The following is a 6,702-nucleotide window of genomic DNA, read 5'->3' on the forward strand; positions in this document are numbered from 1 at the left end:
TGGAAAGCAAACCCGGACCCCTGAAAACTCTAGCTAGGAGGGAAAAGCACCCCATGTTGACCAGTCACACCCATCGTGATCCCTTTAATGAGGTAAATGGAGTAAAATCAGGCAGACTTTTATCAAATGCAGGTGTACTATAAAATGTCTTATTGTCCCTCGAGGTTTGCTTTCATGGGGAATAATAAAAGGAGTCCCTAATGTAGATTTTATTGTTAAATGCATGACACAAGTACCATTTGTAAGACCTTGCAAGATGGCAGCCATGATTAAATACTTTAATTGATATTAATGTTTTTGTGAATTTTGGTTTTCTTTTCAAATAATGTAACAGATTTCAATCAAAGACTTTAATTGTTATAATTCTTTTATTTAATAACACAGAGTTCCAACATGCCTGCATGAAACATTGTAAACTACATTGACTAGTATTTTAGGGCATTGCATGCTTATATTAGACATATCTTAAAACAATGACAAGTGCCAGAGTTATCTTTCTTATCAGAGGCAACATTTCCAAGTTTACAGAATGAAACTGAATAATTGCAATGTTGACATTCAAGTATTTAGATATAAAGAATTGAAATATTGTTGATATTTATCATGTTAATTGAAGGAAAACAGAATTATTTTATGAAAATATTTATCAAGTTGTTAGAGATATCACTCGTGATGTGTTTCAGGCTTACCAAAAAAAAAAAAAAAAAAAAAAATAAAGATAAACATCAGATGTTTGTATCGGGTTCCAATCCATAGTCTACACAACACGGAGTTGATGAAATTACACACCGTCTGATATTATGTAATATATAATTATAGACTTTTTCATGTGTTTACATCCATGACTACTTTCTCAGTATGTACTCATTGTAGTACTTGTGTTCTGCCAATTTTGAATTTGTGAAATGACGTAATACGCTGAGTTTTCAGATTTGATTTTGTATCATATGACATTAATGATTTTGTGTCACTGGAAAAACAGGACGCCTCGCGTTAGAAGTTGTTCCGAAATGGAGAGAAAAATACCCTGGAAATTACCCCCCGCCCTTGTATGAACATGCAAGATATAAGGCAAACAATAATATAGGGTTATTGAACTTTACATTGGCACGAGTTGGCTGTGAAAATGCACGAGCTTGCGAGTGCATTTTCACAGCCAACGAGTGTCAATATTCACCTATATAAGTTCAATAACCTTTTTATTATATGGCTAAAGTATTTAGTTGTTAAATTATATCCCTTTTCACTCAAACTACTCCAAAGTAGACGAGAATTCCTCAATATTGCCTATTGGCATCTAAGGTGAAGGTGTGCAATAACAGCATGCATTTCTTAACTGTTCAATATTTAACCCGTCATTAATGCAGGAAGCAAACTGATTTTGTAGATGGGGATATCATAATTTATGTACAGTAAAACGTTTTGCTTAAGTAAATATCAAATACCGTACTGGCTTTGTCAGATTCGGAGGACCGTCGTCTGCCATTTCGGCTTGTTTGCGTCGTTACGGTAACGTCAATATTGAATGCTCATATTCGGAATGTTTCGGGCGCATACAATTTACGCAATGCAAACTTGGCGTTCAATAAATTCTCAGGATATTGAACGCTAACATTCTCCAGATTTCACGCACATTTTATAATAGACTATCTATTAGTTATATGATAATTTATGTTATTAACGCATTTTTTAAATGTTTTGTATGTGGACATCAATAAACGAGAAATCCTGTATATATCGATGAGGCTAACATCAAATTATTTCACTGAGGTGTAACTTAGGAAATAAGAAATGTGCGATGAGCGTGGATGCCAAGAAACGAAAACTCCTGTATATTTCCGAGAATAAAGTACCAAAACTAATACAGAATCGACCTAGGTGTCATTTGGGTGTTTTTTGGGGGTTTTTTTTTTTTTGGTTTTTTTTTTGGGGGGGAGGGGGGGTTTAATGGTGAGCGCATTATCACTATTAAACGACGTAGAAATCCTGTATAATTCGAAGAACAAAGTACCTGCAAAAATTAGACAGATATCGGTTTGATTAACCGAGCTATGCAATTTAAAACACTGTGGACTAGCTCGCTAATTAACAATTCAATCAAGAGCCCGCAGTAGTTGTCATAACGAAATAATCTTTTCGTAATTCGATGCATGCACATGATTTTGTCCCCCCGTAATCGGAGATAGGTTTTTGTCTGTTCGCTGAAACTTTAACCTTGACCATAACTTTGAAACAGTTTGTACTAGAGCCCCCATGTTATACGTGTTTATTTCACGTGAGAATGTATTTCTTTAGGTATGAAAGTGTATTATCTCAAGACCTTGATATTGTAGTTTGACCAGCTTTTGTAAAGATGAATTGAACCTTGGCCATTATCAACTTTGCTGTCATTCGGGGGCATCAATGTTCGCAAACACATCTTTTTCCCCATAAAAAATATTTATATAAATGTTACATTATAGATTTGTCAAATGTATTATAAGTTTTACATTGCAATGTAACCAAGCTACTTGAAATATGTGATGAAATTTATAATGATAAATGTTGGCATTCACGAATTTGAATATCTCGTCATCAATGATAATCTTTTCTTAGTCCAATCATCAATTATTCTGGCGGTGGCCTTCTCTCTCTCTCTCTCTCTCTCTCTCTCTCTCTCTCTCTGAGTTTCTCACTTTAGTATTCATATAATTTGGATATCTAGGTTGCCTGCAGTTAGGGGAGGGGGGTGTAAAGGAAACAAAACATGGAGGTACTGTTTTGAATAATCGGCATTGTTAAACCCCGCGATACTATTAGTTTAGATAACCATGCATCCAAATAAATGGTAGGTGGGAGGGGGGATACCTCGTACAGTTCCTTCTTCCCCAATGGATGACGATTTTTCAGTAGGGGGTTAGTAGTAGATTTACATTTACAGGGACTTGCATATACATGTCTTGTCAGTTTGGTGTGTAATTCACTAATGCCTGTAACATTTCATTCACATTTTCTAAATCTATTCAGCTAACTAGGCATTTAGTTTTCCTTGAACAACGAGAGTTATCCCTCTTTCCTTATAGTTAATGTAAAACTTATACGGTACCAATTTTGATGCACCAGATGCGCATTTCGACAAATAATGTCTCTTCAGTGATGCTCAACCGAAATGTTTGTAATCCGAAATAACTATGAAGTTTTAGATCTAAATATAGCCAAAAACAGCGTGACAAACAAGTGGAGCCAGATTCGTCCAAGGATAAGAGCTATGCATGAGGGAGATAATCCTTAATTTTGAAATGAATTTCTAAATTTTATAACAGCAATTAAATATACATCCGTATTTTCAAGCATTAATATAATATAATGTCATGCACGAGTGATTTTAAGATAATTGTAGTGACTTTCGAAGTAGAATTCAGACATTGGAATTTTGAAACCTTAATTGAATAAAGGTATAGAAAGCACAGGTGCCAGTATCAGTTACATAGCGGTTCGTTCTGATTGTTCTTTTTTTTTTTTTTTTTCTAATTTGGGTGGGGGGAGGGGGGTGAAAGTGAAAGTTGTATACTGAATAATGCATAAATGTGATATCTTCATATCAGTGAACTAGTCTTGACATTTTACCAATGTTTAAACTATTTAACACATCTCTAAACGAATTAAAGATCGGTTAGATTCATAAAATATAAATAATCATTGATTCAATTCAATTAGTGGGTTGACTTTCTTATTGACATAAACTCATCTTAAATAGAATTCGACCCTGTATTTAATTACTTTGGAGATAGGCTAATAATTTAAAGATAGTGTCAAATATTTGAAGAAAATATTGAGTTTAAAAATATTTGATGTGTTGTAATATTTGAACTTACTTTTGATCAATTATTGACTCATCGTCAAACAACTGAACATAAGGATAAGTAATTAAAGTTTGCTCAGTAAAAGATAGCACCTCAAGATGGTTCCATTAAATGAGAGAATTAGATATGGTCAACCGAATTACAGATCAGTTCAATTAGTGGAAAATGAGATACGGGTTTATCTAATTTAAAAGTAAACATAACGGAATAAAAACTTCAAATGTTCTGTGGATATGTTACAAAGTATAGACACTGGTCTTTATTTTAACTTCAGTACAGCAATCTTCAGAGGCTGTACACTGGTGAAGCTGGAGAAGAATTCAACAATGATTAGAGATAGATCACATTATCAGACCTGGGTCACAGTAGGGGTTTGTACCCTCATCAGAAAGAGAGAGAGAGAGAGAGAGAGAGAGAGAGAGAGAGAGAGAGAGAGAGAGAGAGAGAGAGAGAGAGAGAGAGAGAGAAGGAGAGAGAGAGAAAGAGAAGGAGAGAGAGGAGAGAGAGAAAGAGAGAGAGAGAGAGAGAGAGAGAGAGAGAGAGAGAGAGAGAGAGAAAGAGAGAGAGAGAGTAGGAAAAGGAATATATCAATTAAAGGAAAAGACTGTTTTACCTTATGAAGTATGACTCGGGTTGGGGACGTCCTTGGAAACTCACCCTGGCAGTGACAATGTGACCGATATATACGGGGGTATAATGTTTTGTATTCATAATTAATTATTTGTATATCATGCACGCAGTGTAATATTGATATGTAGGTTTACACTCAAACAAAAACTTTGAATCTTACATTGATTGACAAATGAAATGATAAGATGCAAATGATAATTGTGCATGTATAATTTGCCGAAGAAATGAAATGGTTTCGTAAGCAGGTTTTCGGAATATTCAAGAGATGGTTGTAAAAGATCATAAGATTTTCACACGTGTTTGAGATGTTTCAGTAATATCGCTCTAATTTAGAAAATTTTATTTTGTATCAATAATGTACCATAACGATAGTTTTGTATGTACCTTTAATTATTAACAAAATTAAAATCAAATTTAAGATTCATCAAAATGAAGATTTCTGTTCTATTGGATACATAGACTTACATAGAATTCGATTTTGTAAGGGGAGACAATAATGTAACAAAAGTTTAAAACGCTTAATTATTTCTGTCAGAAAAATAGTAAATTACAATAATGTAACAAAAGTTTATAATGCTTAATTATTCCTGTCAGAGAAATAATAAATCACAATTTTACAGCCACAATACCCAACACCAAAATGACAGCAAGCATTGCTTCAAACCATGGCAGGTCGTAAGATGATCATTTTGATTAATGCATTGAACTATTGTTAGATGAAAATTACCGCAAAGATGCAGTGTGCAGTGGCGTAGCTAGCTTTGAAATATTTGTAAGCAGGGTGATGGGAGGCAGCAGTGATCACATGCATAAGTCGATCTTCAGAAGAGTCTGACAATTAGAAAAATAATCCTGTCAGTGCATGTAACCGTTTGTAAGATGTGCAATTATAGGTCCCATACGATGAGTTTATAATTTTATTTCTCACTCTAAACACATTATAACGTGAACATGAATTTAATTTGTATGGTTTTTTTCTGGTCGGGATCCGCTTCACTTTCTTCCGCTGATTATAAAATTCAATTTATCTCGGTTTGAAATTCCGAATTCGTTTGTCATTTTCGCTACCTTTTTAATTGATTAACCGCAATAAATAAAAAATAGGTTGAAACATAAAAACCACAATAAGGTAAAATGATCGATATATAAAAAGCAAAAGATATCTCTTCCCCGATTTGTCAGCATTTAAGTCCATAATTATTATGCATTTGTAAATCTGTGTTTGTTTAGTCACAATGCACACCTTGTGCATACAACATTAATCGGACATTTTCGAGAGACAGTTTCATGTATAAGTAGGTTTTTTCCCTGTAATATTTCACGTGCAAATGGGCATGGACATATAACCTAAAGGCATGCGCGGTGTAGAACATTTTCTGCAATGTTACGAACCCCGAGTGGCAAAACATGTGGTTACGACGTGGTTTAAGTTGCACGTAACATAGAAACAGTCACATTCACGAAATGTTTATTTATGTAAAACGTATACGGTAACAATTTTGATGCACCAGATGCGCATTTCGACAAATAATGTCTCTTCAGTGGTGCTATATCAAGAGATAAAAACAACGGTTTCAATACAATATATAAATTATCTATATTACCCCATTTCTTGCATCCCTGGAAATAAATATATATTCAATTTTCCATCCCTCAAAAATTAGAATTCTTATGACGTTACATTTACAGAAGGCAGCGTTATCTCACAAACTTTACGCATGAATTTATCCCTTAATTAGACAAGTCCAGGTCGCGGGGGGGGGGGGGGGGGGGTGATTGCAATTAAAAATCTACAATATTCCAAATATTCCATTTTCTTCTACTGTACACCATGCATAAATTATTTTCAATGAAAACTAGTGATCCAATACCTAAGCGATAAATATCATGTTGCCCGCATGCATCTTAGATATAATAGTTTATGGACGAGGTCACCGTGTGCGTCACTCGGGGTCAGACGACCCCGCGTGTCATTAAACAAGGATAAAACAAACGATGACCTAATAAAAGAAGATAAACAACAGGGACATCGTAATCAATTAACAACTAATTAATTAATTGTTATGATTTTGACCGTTATATATAAGCCCGGTTTCCACACTAGTCCGGAAGACCGTTTCGACTTCTACTCACAACAGTCAATATTTTCGTCCTTCTTTCGTAAAGAAAGAAGGAAATCATTTTTTTGTTTTCGAAAAGCAAGAACCGAAGGCATTTAAAGGATCTTTTT

This window comes from Ostrea edulis, chromosome 8 (genome assembly GCF_947568905.1).
Source record: "Ostrea edulis chromosome 8, xbOstEdul1.1, whole genome shotgun sequence".
Classification (NCBI taxonomy): Eukaryota; Metazoa; Mollusca; class Bivalvia; order Ostreida; family Ostreidae; genus Ostrea; species Ostrea edulis.